The 16532-nt window shown below is 39.4% G+C and overlaps 1 protein-coding gene across 11 annotated transcripts in view; it reads left to right on the plus strand.

The window, feature by feature from the left end:
• The window catches only part of rbfox3a (RNA binding fox-1 homolog 3a), a 553564-nt gene that overhangs the window by 47394 nt on the left and 489638 nt on the right, over nt 1-16532 (plus strand). Inside the window, exon 4 of one of the 11 annotated variants that reach the window (XM_081610324.1) lies at nt 4585-4668. The exons of the other annotated variants lie outside the window; for them this stretch is intronic. The gene's annotated coding sequence lies outside the window, so the exon portion shown is untranslated. The remainder of the gene's footprint in view (nt 1-4584; nt 4669-16532) is intronic. 11 annotated transcript variants of the gene reach the window in all.

Below are 16532 nucleotides of genomic sequence, written 5' to 3' on the forward strand. Positions count from 1 at the left end.
TCGAACCTACAACCTTCCGATCAGAAGACGACGACTGCTTGTTACGGAGTGAAGCTTCTTCAAACAAAACGGAGGCTCGTATGTCTTTCACTGAACCTTTCTGTTCAGTTCTTTATTGAAGAGCGAAAACGGCGACAGCTGGTAACGGCAACAGCTGTTCGTAACCAAGACAACCAAAATATCAACAAAGCAAGATAGTGACAAAACAGAACCAGATACTTAAGCATTCTTCAAAATAAAAGACTTCTTCTATTCAAATAAATCATGTCTTGCACTTAAATATATTTCACTTCATCCTTGTAATTATATACAATCATGTTCAATTCAATTAATAATAATCATGTAATTTATGCTTAACATATAATTGTAAATCAGTCACTTATCATACTGAACAACATATAAGTGTAAAAAAAGTCACAACACTGCTCTCTACCCACAGAGCCACAGCGGCATCTGTCCCTGTCAGCTTGAGTCATGGTGAGACGTGGGATACAAATATGGCATCAAACTTAATTATTTCAAGTAAAGTCAAAGTAAAAAGGTCCTTTAAGGAAAAGATTTGTAACTTTTAAATTAGAGTATATTTAGAGGACACTGTAAAAAGAGTTTTCCAAAATATTTAGTTTGGAGCTACTTAAAAGTTTGAGTTGACTTTCTGTAGAATTAAGACAAAGATATTTTAAATGTTTATTAGAAGAAAATAAATGATTTGAGTAAGAGTGACTTAAATCTGTTATCTTAAACATACTTAATAAATGTGTTAAATAAAATTAACAAATTGAGTTGGATGATTAGAATATAGTGAATTGGTTAAACTTAATAAATTAAGTTGGATAAACTTAATTGAATTGCTATGGAAGCAATTCAATTAAGTTGGTTCAACTATTTTCTTTTTAGAGTGTAAGTTTTGAGTTAAATGAACACAAAAAAGTAAGTTGGCATAGCAAAAGCAAAAGAATTAAGTAAAATTAATGTAAATAAGTCCATAAGATGAACTTCAGCCCAAAAACACTTTTTAGAGTGTATGAGTTTGTTTTAAGACAATAATTATTTAATATTGATTTAAAATTACTAGTTACAGATAAGTGAAGTGATGCTTCTTTTTCTAAATTGAAAAATGTACGTAAAACAAGCTGATTTATCTTTCTGAAAAGCTACTTGAAGTTAGTTTTGTCATATTTTAAATGTACAGAAATACTTGGTAGGATTTTGTGTTTTTGCAGTGGACAGAGATGAGCTCCATCAATTGGAAAATTAAATGTTCTGGTAAAACTTTGTTGAAAGACCTTTTCATTGAACTTCCGTATTTTTGAGTAGAAGTAAGAAATACTGCCACCTGCAGGTGGGAGTTGGCATTGCTTAAACCCAATGTTTTTAAACCATACATCCATTTTCTTGCACCCTTGTCCCTCAGTGGGGTCAGGAGGTGCTGGTGCCTCTCCAGCTAGCAGTCCGGGTGAGAGGCGGGGTCACCTGGACAGGTCACCAGTCTGTCGCAGGGCAACACAGAGACACACAGGACACACAACCATGCACACACACACTCACACCTAGGGGCAATTTGGAGAGGCCAATTAACCTGACAGTCATGTTTTTGGACTGTGGGAGGAAACCGGAGTACCTGGAGAAAACCCACCATGCACAGGGAGAACATGGAGACTCCATGCAGAAAGACCGGGGCCGGGAATCGAACCCAGAACCTTCTTGCTGCAAGGCAACAGCTCTACCAACTGCACCACTGTGCAGCCTATTTTTAAACCATTTTGGCAAAAAGGTTTCAGTACAATTAGTTATTTCCACGATAGTGAAATCATGAAAAACTGGATGGACTAGTTGATGTAATTTGACTGTATGCAGATTTGACTGATAAAATGATATTAAAGCTCAAAACTGTTACCCTAAAGGTTGTATCTAGAGTTTAGAGGGCCACATGAAAAGCAGCGGTGGGCTGTGAGGTCATGCTTCGCTCAGAGCAAGAAAAAGTGTTAATATGAGGCAGATGCAGCTGAAGGAGTTCCTTCTTCTTTGACATGTGCCACTAATAGTGAAGTTGAGAACGCCACCGTCTGCATGGCAGGAGGAAGTCCTGAGCAACGGTAATAAATGTTGGCACGCTCATGCACATCTGATGTCTGCAGATTTGTTAAAACAAATGGAAGACGCTTGTTTGATTTCATGGCTGGAATGTGACGGGAACGCCTCCATTTGTGGGAGCGGAAATGTTTTTAATGGCTGTGCAGTTTGTTTTTTTTTCAAGCATCAACCAGTCAATGAAGATAACGTTTCAGTCGCTTCCTGTCGCCAGAGACCATTTGTGTTCCTCCAGTTTCCTTTCTGCAGCAACACAGGAAGAGGAATGATGTTACATGCAACATGTTGCGCTGCTATTGTGACTTCCTTTGGAGTATTGATGAAAAACACGACAACATAGGATGCGATTATCAGGTATCGCTGTTTCCTCCTTCGTTCTGCCTGTTTGCTTTGACTGTGGGGAAAAAGGTGCATATCGACGCTGCAGAACAAAACATGACAGCCACACTCAGATGTGGTTTACTGATTTATATTTCTGCAGTTTTGATGTCTCGGTGGAGTGAAAATGCAGCAGGGTGATATGTATACAGTTCCTCTGTTAATTGCAGCCGTCTGCACTGAAAATAACGAAGGAAAGTTCAATGAGCGCCGGAGACGGCAACAAATCCAGTTTGAAAGCTGCCTGTGGGAAGAAAGTCTGCGCTGGATTCACGACGGAACGTGAAATGTCAGCGGGTTCATGCAGAGGTCAGGGAATATCTAGCAGCTCTTAAAATGCCTTTGAATCAACAGTCATTTCAGATTTCTTGTATGAAGACAAAGCAGCAAATTGAAAGGTGAAACTTTGGAGCGTCTTCACATCACCTACTGTTGCTTACACGGACTCTTTCCAAGGACGAGCTACACAAAGCACTAACAGCGCCGCTGAAAGTGGAGAGTAATGAGGAAAAGCCATCGCCGAACTAAACACCATGACGCATTCCTGGCCCTCTGAGTTACACCAGGATGTGGAAGAAAAACTGATTCCTGCAGATCATCCCTGACCTTCGTCTCCATTAACTCGTTTGGCTGCATTTCCTCCTGTTGCTCACTGAGGGTTCACCTCAGGTACTTGAGCTCAACCTTTTCCTTCAGCTGCGTTTTTATTGACCTTAAAAATCGCACAAATTTAAATTTCAAAAATAAAATTTTCTTTTTGGAAACACGGTAGTTTTGAAAGAACTTTTGTTTTGCGCTAGAAAGAAGTAATTTTTGCTGCATCAAAATGTATTTGTTTCATAAAATTACGATGGAAACACTTTGTTTCGTATCACACCAGTCATGTGATCAACAACCGGATGTTACTACTGGCTGAAATGACGAAGAAGACAACAGGAGGAAGATGGTGTGTTTTTTAAAGACTCGTCCGTGTGTGATTTTTATTACATCTCTTATTTAATGGAAGCCCCAGAATTGTGAAATAGTTTTTTTTTTTAGTATTTACAAGGTTTTGTGGACATTTGTAATTAAAATGCAGCCACTGGCACTTTCTCAGATATATTTAAAGCAGGGCTGAGACTCCAACACATTATTTTTTATTAATTAATTACATTGATTTTAACACATTTAATAACTTTTACTAAATGCTTTTAAAAAATCTTTGTTTTTCGCACACATTGCAAACAGCAGCCGTCTCGGCCCACTAAGGGTTAATTTCTGCTTCAGAAATGATCTGATGGGACACTGGGAAACACTGCTGCTGTGCTAACGTTGTGCTAAAAGGAGTTAGCCTGAGTTTAGCATCTCAATGCTAAACTTGGAGCAGCAGCACAGACGCTATGCTAATGCTAATGTTAGCGTTCACATTTCTGAAGAAGCTCCATGAAAGCTGAGCTTTGCTCCAATCTGATGGTTGAATAACAGATTTAAAAACAATACATATCTTTGTTGTTGAGCTCATAAAATGCTAATAACATTTTGTCGATATTTTTCCATTAAAATCTTTGATCTGGTTATCATATTTGTTGGAAAAGCTGTTGGTAACGTCCCCGGATCGCCAGCGGCGCTGGCTGTCATCTTACTGCTGCAGATGGAAATAAGGCCAGGCTCCTGTAGCTTCTCGTTTATAAGAAATAAATTAATAATCTTATGGGAGTTGGAGTCAATTTAACTTGTTTTCCTCAAAGGTAATAATCCTCAGAAACTTGTTGTTCCTGTTGACTGTCAGCTGCACCGAGATGTTTACCCCAATATGAAGACAACCTGCTTTTATTCCCACCACCGGCCGTGATGAATGTCTAACCGCTGCCGCCGCGCTGTTTAATGAAACCTGTAATCCAATCTAAAACTTATGAAATGTTGCGACAGAGTAAAGCTTTTCCCACAGCTGCACTGTTCATGTCTGAGGCTCTCATTGTGAATGTCACAGTTGGTTTCTCACATGTTGTCGGAGAGGAGCTTGTTTTCACTCTGCATCTCTAAAGAGAATCAACAATGCTTCTGTCTCCAAGCTAAAGGGAGGCGCACTTTGCTGTTTTACACACAAAAACAACTCTGGTTGCTCTTGTTTCGCAGATTTCAGCAAAGGACTAATCGATGACGAGCATGCAGCCACACATCGGCGTTTCACAACCTACACGCTTCTGCGAAGGACGATATGTAAGCTTTAGTATTTAAAGGGCTTCTCTTTGTTTTGATGTGATGGAAGAAACTAACTGCTGCAGAAATTGTGGGAAAAAATCCTTAAAATTATGAAGAAGTTGACATTGGATAAAAATAGAGCGGCGTCGACCTTTGACCTTGTTTTTTTCCTAATGCCTCCTATAACTTGCAGCAGCGCTGGAAGACCCGGCTTGTCGGTTTGGAGGAGAAGATTAGTCCGTTGTGGTAATTTTCTAAATCACGAAAGACAAAAGCGTGTTGGAATATAAACAGCCCGAGGCTGGTTGTGAAAAAAGGCTTCCTGGATCGTTAAATTAAGCAACGGGTTTGATTTAATTTCACTCGCAAGGCTGGCTAATGGGAAAATTTATGCAGGGAAATACAAAATTAAAGAAAACAGAAGCAGTATTCTCAGTTGGTGGTAAAAGTTAAGAAAGAATAACAGGAAAAAGTTGTTTTTCTTTGTCTTAAGTCTGGTGAAGATGCATGAAGAGCCTTAAATTAACTCATCTTTGATTAAAGCTGGAGCTTTCGGCTTGAGAACATTTATCCAGTGGGAATAAAATCAAAATCGGTTTGATCCAGTAAGAGGAGTCAGGAAACTGTTAGCAGAACTGATCGTCCTGCCCGTTTCTGCACCACAGAGGAACACGCCGGGGTCCGATGACGGGTTTCTGCAACAAAGTAGAAAACTGTAATAATGAGAATTGCTGTAAATAACAGTAACATAATATGAATTAAAATTGAATGATGAAACTGATTAAAGGTGATATTTGGCCATTTATGGGTAAGCCAACAGTTTGACCTACCATCACAAAGATAAACAAAGGATTTTGCCCAAAAGCAGAACTGATGAGGCTAAAACTGAGCTTTTCTGTAACAAATGATCTGGTTAAATATGTCACAAAGCACTCTGTCAGGTACGGTGGAGGATCTGTGATGCTGTGGGCCTGTTAGAGTTGATGACTCATAAAAAATAAACAGAACAAACCTGAAATAGAAAGTTGGTGGCCTTTTCAGTGGAAACGGTTTTCTTCACCGTTATCAAGTACATGAGGATGATTGACAGCACTAAGCCCCTCCTCCTGGCTCTGACTGGTTGTTTCTTCAGATCGCAGCTCAGGTAGGAAGTGGAGGAGGTTGATCTTCTCTCATATATCATCAGCCCCATAACAAACTGTAGCAACATGGTGACGGTTTTAAAAAACATCATCTTCATTAAAGTTGCAGTTTTAAAGTTTTACGACTTTTTACTGGAGCTGCCAGAAAGTGTGGGTGGTGCTGTAAAAAAACCCCGCAGCGTCAAGGCAGCTCAACCCGAGCAATGAAAAAGTTTTTACCACCTGAGAGATGATAAAGATCTGCCTCCCGGCCTCTGGCCTTGTATCGGCCGGCGTATGAAACATGAGCGGAAAGCAGGAAGTGGTGGAGGCCAGCGTCTCATCACCCGGACCGCGCGGACAGCGCCGTCCGTCCCGCCGTCTGTCCGTCCGCTCGTCTCATTTCCATCCCAGTGGCGCGCTGGGTAATAGAGATCAGTAATTGGTTGCTATAAATCCCGGCCGAGGACAAGGTGGGTCAGAACAGGCTGATTACTTAGGCATTACAGTCAATCTAAGCAAGTCCTTGAATTGAAAGATTTGGTGAGGTGGATTCTCATTATGGGGCTCAGTGAACGCCTGCGTTTGAGTGAAAGAAGAGGGGCCAAGGTCCCTCTGCCATCCCCTGCTTCAGGACCACATTATGCAATGCTCCAACGCCCTGAGCGCTGCAGACTTGCACGCAGCCAAACACGTTTATTTTCCCCTCTGGGGTTTTACAGGAACGTGTTTGTGAGGCGGCTGGGGTCTGGTCTGCGCCGGGCGTTCTGCGGCAGGTCGGGTGTTAAATCACAGATTCAGGGAGCAAACGGCGCCCATCTCTTGGCATCTGCCTCCAGCTTCGCAGAGCGGTGTTTATCTTTCAGTGTCGCCGGCAAACAAGCTCTCAAGGTAATTAGCTCTGTCATTTAACATGAAGCAGATTGATGGCTTTGTGGCGAAATGCACCTTTGTGTTATTTTTCATCTCGGAGCCTGTGAGCTTAATCCATTTTAAGCTTCTCGGGATGAAAAAGAGTCTATGGAAGATGAATTAGGGTGTAAAGCTGATAGTCTTTCTCAGCATTCTCTCCAGCTGAAGGTGTGACTTACTGGATTATGGGAACAGTAGTTTCTGCTCCAACTCCTCTAAGGTCTCGGATGCGCCTTTTTATATTCCTGCCTATTTTTATGCTTTTGCCTTTATTATATGTACACACAAAATCTAAAAGTATCTTTTAGTTTGTAATGCAAATATCTTAAAAGACGATAAGAGTAACTTCAGTAAGATATATCCGTTTGGTTCAAGTGTGTAATTCTTGAATATTGATTTAAAAAGTTCAATTTCCACCAGAACAACAGAGTCAGAGCGTCGATTAAACAAGAACTGCACAAAAGTTTAAATATTTAGCATTTTAGATTGATTAGAAAAAGGAAACACTAGAGAGACTAAAGCTGTTTTTGCTTCTAAGGTCATTTCTTACCTGCTAAATAAATTGAGTTATTTATTTACCTGCATTTCTTAACGTATTTCTAGTTAAAAGGCTTAAGTGGTGAAATGAAAAATCTGCAGAATGAGCCAATTTTCTCATGCTATTAATCGTCATAATAATTGATTAATCGTTGACTGATTGTTAGTTTATGTGTTCCACACATTGTGACTGAGATTTTTTTTAGTTCCCTTCCTGTTGCCATCAGTTCTCCATAAAAAAAGTCTTTGATTCAAAGTGTTCAAAGTCATTTGTCTGCAACAATAAAGTCAGCCCAAAATGTACAAATCATGTCATGAATAGTAATGGAGCTGTGCTGCTAAATACGAGCTAAATGAGCAAATGTGATGAATTAACTTTGCGTGCGTTAAGAATGACGAGTGGGGGGGGAGAGATATATGAGGCGGCGTTGCCGTGGGAGCGGCGCAAACCCCCGCCGGGCGAAGTGTTCCCACTCGAGCTAGCATCATCCCTCCACTCCTGGAGCAGCACGCCGCTTCACTTAGCAGCATCCATTTGGGATGCAGCACAAACGCTGTTTTAGCGCTTTTATCTTAATGCACTGCAACAGTCTGGCGCTCTAAAGGCACGATTATGGTACCGGAGGGCGGGGGGCATTTAAACAAGACGTATTTCAACAGCAACTTAGCAACCGAGCTAAACACTGGAGGGCAGATGGCTTTGTGATTCTCATTGCTGATTCACTTCATTTTGCTAAATGGACTCTTTGCATATATTTTAATATAGCACTAATTCTTTGCATCATTATCCCAGTTTAAAGCATCAAACCCTACTGAGTGTGTTTACTGTTGGAGGAGCGTTAATCTGCCACGCAGCAGACTGTCGTCACGTCAACCACCTGCTGCACGCTGTAAGAAAAGTGCATCTCAAAGCGTCGCAGACGTCTGATTAGTGCAGCAGAGTTAAACGTTACTGCCTGAGAAATTACTCGCGTAAGAGGGAAAAAGTGATCAGAGCGTCTGGTTTAACACTTACGACAAAAATGTAAAGTTATGTCCAAGTTCTGGTAAGACGAAAAAACACTTAAACTAAATAACTACACTGTGAATACAGTTGATAAGAATATATGCTAGAAAAGGGGGAATACTTCTAATGCCAAAAGTCTCAGCAAGTAGAAAATGCATGACAAAAACAAAGCAAGTGCACAACAACAACAACAACAAGTCCTTCATTAAGTGAGCTGTAGATGTATGGGAGAACATTACGACCACTACAAACAAAACATAAACATTCTTTGGTGCATGTCAGGTATGTTATTAGCATATAAAAATAAACGGGTAACTATTTCTACCTTGTTATGCGATTTGTAAAAGTGAAATTTTTCCACACTGGAAGCAACTTGAAAATGTATTTGGCAGGTTTGACTTTTAAATCTACATTTACAGCAGAGTGTTACGATCTCCACCATCTTATCTACACAAAAACTGGACATTTTTGAGTTAAAAAATATTGAAAACATACAGAATTGCAAAAAAAAACTTTTCTGAAAAAAGTTTTGAGCTCAGAAAATTCTAATTTTTTTCTTAAATTTCAAAGATTAATCTGTAAATTTCTGGGTTTTCACAAATTTTTGACTTTGAAATTTTCACGTTTTTCCTCAATTGTGAAATGAATCTCTAAATTAGATTTTTTTTTCTAAAAGAAAAGCTACAACTTTCTGAGCTCAGTAAATTTCTTTGTTGAGATTCATTTAAAAATTGTATAGTTTTTTGGCGTGAATTTGCTCTTCAGCTTTTCTTTTTTTGTTATTTCTACACCGGCGTTGCAGAAACTTGTCCTGAATATTTCTGATTCTGAAATCAGAATGTTTTTCTCAGTGGCCTTCATCCTCTTTTATAGTAGATTTGTCTGCGTCTCATTTATGTTTTTTCCCTTCATTCAGTGAAGCTACTCTTTGGGTAATTTTAAATTTCAGTAATTGTAACCAGTTTCTCCCCTCCTCTGATTATTGCTTATTAACGTTTTTCTTTCCTGATTGGCACGGAGCGCCATACGGCGGTGAGGAAACCCCGTCTGTCCCTCTGTGAGGGCGTTGGCTCGCTTTAAGAGGCCGCTGATTTAATGGCGCGCTGACCTCCGCGTCCGCGTCCCGTGATGTCTTCACAGCCGACGTCCCGACATGCGACGGCGAGAGAAACCGTAAAGGAGGAAGATGGATTGGCGGACGAACTCGTATGTCTTTCCCCGGATGGCGGGGAATATTCAGGAGGACGGCGGCGTCGGCGGGGGAAACGACGAAATCAAGCATGATGTTGTTTATTTGGAGACAGGTGTTGTAATGTTACATGACATAATGTCGTGTCACATAACATCAAATCATGTTACGGTAATGTGGGCGAGACTTTTCACCGCTCCGCACTGCAGAGTCGCAGCGATGGAAAATTAAATTACCAAACAAAACACAACAGCTCCATTTTTAAGTGTCTAAAATGGAAACTTTGTTTCTGATTTAAATTCCAGCTGATTAGGAAATCACAGAAAATGGTTGAAGAGCGTCTTTTATTATTCATTCTGTTTCTTCCAGTTTTTTCTTTCATGTTTAATAAAATTTTCAGCTCTTCTCCTCCTGGAGTCACAAAAAGACAAAAATATCAAAACTCACAACCTGATTGGTTCAGATGTAAATCTGTGAAATTTGCTGGTGATGAAAGAGTCCTGAAAGAACTGAGGGAAAAGATGAAAAAGTGATTTATAGACCATATTTAAAACACAAAGAGAAAGAAATGGTAGCTTTATATTTTACTATTATTCCCAATTTAACTGAATATTTCTGTTTGTTTTGTGGCTCATTTTAATTTAACTCAAATGACTTTGAATCCATATTTTGAGTTTCTTGTTGTGATTAATCAACTTTTATATGTTTTAACTTTCTTTTCTTTTTTTACCTTTATTTCTGATCATATCTTTATCTCACCATGTTCTTCAGCAGCATCCACCACATTTAGCACAGTTTGGTTTTCACACGTTGGCAGCAATTAGTTACATTTACATTTTGGTTAAAATCCACTTTTAGGTGTCTGTTTATATTTACTAAACAAAACTGATGATACATTTTTAGACAAACTGATGGGAGAGAGAAAGGATGCAGGAAAAAAAATTCCCTTCTCACCCTCCTCGGGTGGTCTGTTTCATCCTCTGAGCTCGGGTCCTCTACCAGAGGCCTGGGAGCTTGAGGGTTCTGCGCAGTATCTTGGCTGTGCCTAGAACTGCACATTTCTGGACTGAGATGTCTGATGTTGTTCCTGGGATCTGTTTGAGCCACTGCTCCAGTTTGGGGGTGACTGTCTGCCCCGAGGGCCCCGATGACCACAGGCACCACTGTGGTCTTCACCTTCCAGGTCTTTTCCAGTTCCTCCCTGAGGCCCTGGTACTTCTCCAGTTTCTCATCCTCCTTTTTCCTGATGTTGTAGTCACTTGGTATTGCTACATCCACCACAACGGCTTTCCTCTGTTCTTTATCCACCACCACAATGTCCGGTTGGTTCTCCATTACCATCTTGTCTGTCTGGATCTGGAAGTCCCACAGGATCTTAGCTCGGTCATTCTCCACCACTTTTGGGGGTGTTCCCCACTTTGATCTCGGGGCTTCCAGTCCATATTCTGCACAGATGTTCCTGTACACTATGCCGCCACTTGGTTATGTCGTTCCATGTACGCTTTCCCTGCCAGCATCTTGCACCCTGCTATTATGTGCATTTTTAGACAAACTGATGGGAGAGAGAAAGGATGCAGGATATATATATATATATATATATATATATATATATATATATATATATATATATATATAAAACACTCAGTGAGGCTTTTAGTTTCCTTTGCACGTCTGTCATAAACTTTTTGCCAACTATGATAATTAAAAAGCTTAAAGTAAAATCTAAAGCAACTTTTCATAAACTGTAAAAAAAACAAATACCCCAAATCTACTCAATAAAATTAAGGTAACACATTACACTGCAAAAACACAAAGTATTTAACTAGTTTCTAGTGCAAATATCTTAAAATAACGCTTTAAATAAGACTAAACTAACTTATAAGTAACTTTTTAGGGGCTTGTTTTAATTTGATTATTGAATAATAATAAAAAAAATATTAATTTTATTCACTTATAATAAGTGAATGATAAGTTATAAATTAAATAATCTGCCAGTAAAACTGGTACTTTTACATTAATGTTATTTAATTATTGACCTAAAACAAAAGTATTTAACTATATTCAAAAAGAAAATATGAATTGAGTGTAATTTGTAAAAATTAAATTGAAAGTAGAATAATTAAAATGTATACAAATAATTAAATGTAATTACATGTTACTGATGTAAACGGACCAATAACGGTTAGTAACAAGCATCATATTCACATAAAACCAACATGTCAGCTTAGAAATGCAAGTCTAATGAAACACTAACAAAATAAACCTGAAGTGTTTTAGTAAAACTGAAACAGAAAATTTCAGATTTAAGACAAAAACTGTGTGGATGGATGATTTACGTTTGATTCTGTTATTTTCTCCCCTCCTTACTTTTTGTTTCCTGTTGAAAAAACGTTGTTTCCTGAAAACAAACCAGCGTTTCCCCCTCTGTTCTCATCTCTGGGGTTTCTGAGTGGATTTAAATGTGTTGCTGCGTATTTCTGGAATAATAAACCTGCCTAATTACTTTATTTAGCCCTGGAAAGCACTCGGAGTCGCACATGTTTCACAAAAAGTGCTGCAGAACGAAGCCTCGTCGCTGTGATGTACGTCGTCCTGCTAATTCCTGTTTTACTTTAATACCAGAAATCCCATTTTGGTTCCAGCAGCCGGTGCTTGTTAGTTTAAAAAATCCTTCTGTCTTTTTTTTTTTGTTCTCCGTTTGTCATAAATTTAGATTAAACACAGCCTCGCCACAGCCTGGTCATTACCTCCAGTCTCGTAGGAAATTAGCTGTCACTTGGCCGAACTCAGAAGCCATCAGCCTCCAGAAGTGAGAGTCAAACAGCAGCACTTCATCTAAAGGTCCTTTCAATAAGCATTAGTTATCTTGTAATGTGATCCCATAAATCTTCACAGGAATCTTGTTACGTCGTGTTGTTAAAGCTGCATACTTGTGAATGAGACGGTATGTGAGTATTATTCGACGCTTGGGGGTTTTTCTGTGGCGTTGCTGCCTCTCTGGAGGAAGAAGGAAGGAACCCCTGAGCCGAAACTCTGGAGTTACAACGTTCAGGAAGAGTGGAAACGTTTTTTAAAGGCAGAAACACAAAGTCTTACCGAGTAGTTTTAGTTTCTAGTGCAAATATTTAAGTTTAACTTTTCAGAAAGCATGTTTTAAGTCATCCATTTGCTTTGCACCTTTGTCCCTCAGTGGGGTCAGGAGGTGCTGCTGCCTCTCCAGCTAACGTACCGGGTGAGAGGCGGGGTCACCTGGACAGGTCACCTGGACAGGTCGCCAGTCTGTCGCAGGGCAACACAGAGACACACAAGCATGCACACTCACACTCACACCTAGGGGGGAATTTGGAGAAACCAATTAACCTGACAGTCATGTTTTTGGACTGTGGGAGGAAACCGGAGTACCTGGAGAAAACCCACCATGCACAGGGAGAACATGCAAACTCCATGCAGAAAGACCGGGGCCGGGAATCGAACCCAGAACCTTCTTGCTGCAAGGCAACAGCTCTACCAACTGCACCACTGTGCAGCCCTCTGTTTTAAGTCAATAATTCCTTAATATTGATGAAGAAATCCTGGATTATTTCACCTATAACAAAACATTTTCCCATGTTTTGCATGAAATAATCTGCCAGTGGAACTAGAACTTTATTTTTATTAATTATTGACTTTAAACAAGTTTCTAAATCTTGCTGAAAAACATAGAAGCTTTTGCGGGAAAAATGCTCTTTTGGTGTTTTTTTTACTTTTACTATTATTATTATAAAGTATTGTGGATTTTCCTGGACTAAGTTGAACCAGAAACTAGACCAAAAATACTTAGCAAGATTTTGTGTTTTTGTGAATGAAGTTATTCACTTTTCCAGCATTTTCTCTCCAGAGGATCTTCTATATTTAATCTCGTTGTTGGCGGTGGCAGCAGACGCATCGGACAGATCCCGTTTTTATGGCGCCTGCACTGCAAAAACACAAAACTTTACCATTTCATGTCTAGTTTCAACAGGAATGAAATAAAACTATCTTACAGTTAAACTTTTCAACACGATACCGGAGCTTGTTTCCAGTAAATAATTCTGTAATATATGATAAAAAGTGCTACTTCCACTGGCAGATTATTTCACTTATAACAAGACAAATAATCTGCCAGTGGAAAGAAGATTTTCTGCTCAGATTAAACCGACGTTGAACTTTTTGGATCACTGTCCTCACAGTGAAACACGGTGGTGGCAGCATCATGCTTCCAGGATGGTTTCTGCTTTGTAAATGAATGTTGTAATTATATTTATATGATTTTTTTTAGCACACCTTTAAAAAACCCAACATTAAGTGAGATCTGCACAAGTTCAGGAAAACTAAAAGTGATTTTGTTGAATATTTTTATGACAATGTTGATTATAATTTAAGCAGATTTCAGTTTCATGAGAGCTTTAGCATCCCAGCTGTTAGGAAAGCACATGAGGTCAACACCCAGAACGCAGAGTGGATTCAACATGTTCAATAGATGATTTTTATTATTATTGTTTTCTGATTATTAGTGGAAGACTTTTCCGTGGGGACGGCTCTGATTTCCGCTGCGTTTTAGTTGAAGTTGTGAGCAAACGGTGTTCAGTAGGAAGCCGTCTCCTCCCCATCGTACCTCTCGGCTCCTTTGGAGTTTTGCTCTCTGATGTTGTTTGTCCATGAGAACCTGCTGTGCCACCAGCTTCAGAGCAAACCGACACCATATGTTTGCATTTCTGGGTTTTTTGGGTTTTTTTTTTTTTTTTTTTTTGCATGGACGTCCATTAATTAAAGCACTTTGTTAGCAAAGGCAGCACAGCCTCAAAAGAGATAAATGGTTTCTAAATTTATCTTCAAGCGGTTGTGGACTCTCTCTCGGTTTGGAGGCGCCGACAGGAACACCAACTGGAAGCCTTGTTAATGTCGGCTACTGCTGTGAAGCGGAGCCACCTAAAAATACTCCGCTTCCAGGGCGGCGGGGCGGTTTCAGCGGCTCTACCTCTGAAGGAGAGCGCTGCGGATCGATGCGTTTGGTTGTGTTGTTGTGACTTCGGAGCCGGACAACTCGTTTGTTTTGGTCCGTCTGACACCGTTTCCTCTGGACTGAACACAGCAAAAAGCCCAGTGTTAATTTAACTCTGAAGAGTGTGGACTATATAAACACTGAAAAAGTGTTAATATCAACTCTGTGGGATTTAGATCAACACTGGGCTTATACTCTGAATTATGTTGTTAACTCCCGTTGAGTTGATATTAACACTTTGAAGAGTGTGGACTATATAAACACTGAAAGAGTTAAATTAACACTGGACTTTTTGCTGTGATGGAGCATTTCTGGGTTTGAACCAGTAAAAAAATACAAATTAAAAACAGGATTTTGCCATTTGAATGATTCTTGTTACTGTGGAGGAGTGTGTGTGTCTATTTTCCATCTATACATTTAAGTTCACTGCAGCCTAATAAAATTGCTCAGTATATTTGAAGTTATTTAAAAAGATATTTTCTATCATTATGCAACAGTTATTAAAACATGTTTTTTTTACATATTTGTTAAAATTATCACCTTGACTGTATATGAAAGAGATAATCTGTGGAAAAAAATCTCCTCTGCTGCTTCCTGTACTAACTACAACCAATCAGAGCCAGGAGGCGGGTCTTAGCGCTGTCAATCACCCTCGTGCACGCCTTCTCTCTGATACACAACAGCTGCATGACATGAATGCTAATGCTGGTTAGCATGGCCTCCGATGACGGTGGAAAAACAGTTTTCCTGGAATAACAAGTGGTATCTCTGCCGTTAGCACATTTAGCAGCGAGTAAACGAGGTTGATTGGCAGCGTTAAGACCCTCCTCCTGGCTGTGATTGGTTGTTCCTGACCGGGAGCGATGCGGTTCTTCAAACTTCAGGAGGAGGTGGAGAACATCGATCTGTTCTTAGTCTGATATTATACTGTGACAACATGGTGGCAGTTTTAAAAAATATGTTAAAAACATATTTTTATTTTTGTAAAAGTTACAAATTATTTAGTGTTTCCATGCAAAGAAAAAATACCTTGGAGCATTTCATAACTTATTTATTATTTCACAATTAATTTATTTTATTTCATTTATGTGGGTTTTTTCAGTGTAAACACTCCAGACTGTCTCCTGTTTGAGAGAAAACATAAAATAGAGTGTCTACTTTTCATCCAGCGCTTAATTATTTAATGTTTCTATGGAAAAGAAGAAATATTTGGAAACATTTTCCAGCTTATTTCTGATTTCACAATTCATATATTTGAATTCATCCTTTTATTTTTATGTTTTTTCTTTAGGATAAACATTTAAAATTGTCTTTTGTTCCCTTTTATTTCAGAGCAGACGTGGAATAAAAAACTAGATAAAAATCAGGCGTACACACTATATATAACATACTGCACATATATATTGTGTGATTTAATTTTTTCAAGGGAAATAAGAGACACTTCAGAGTGAATAAATCCTGATTTGCAGTGAAACGTCTTCGGTTCGTTCGCGCCGCAATCACATTAACAGAGAATCGATTTTCGCTCGGCGTGTTAAAAACGCACACAGACGTTAATGTAGTTACAGCCGCTCCACGGCCGGCCGTCAGCTGAGCTGTCGGCTGTGTTTCTGTTCCGCTGCGCGTCCTGAAAGTGCTGTGCAGAGAAGAAAGTGGCTCTGGCTGCTGTCAATACGCCGATACACCTGGCTCATCAGAAAAATACGCAGCGCTGCGTCTTCGCCCTCATGCAGACGAGGAAACATTCACACCTCTTTACGCTTTTCACCTTTTTGTTTGGAGTTTTTCCGCCATGCAGTCAAGGAAAAAATACAATTTTGTAAAGTTTCTTTTGCTGAATCTGAAAAGTGTGGTGTGCATCTGTGTCGTGAAGAATCGTAGCCCCTCAGCATTATGCTGCTACCTCCATGTTTCATCATAGGGACAGTCTGTGTTGTAGACTAAACTAATAGCTAATAACTTAAAAACAAGCATGCAGAAAAGTTACGTATGAGTTTGTTTTGTTTTATTTCAATATGCTGAGATATTTGCACTAAAATCTAAACCAATGCAGAGACTGTAAAGATGACAAAACATTTCTAAAAACTGATCAGTTTT

Source organism: Poecilia reticulata, chromosome 8 (genome assembly GCF_904066995.2).
Source record: "Poecilia reticulata chromosome 8, P_reticulata-male-v2, whole genome shotgun sequence".
Taxonomy (NCBI): Eukaryota; Metazoa; Chordata; class Actinopteri; order Cyprinodontiformes; family Poeciliidae; genus Poecilia; species Poecilia reticulata.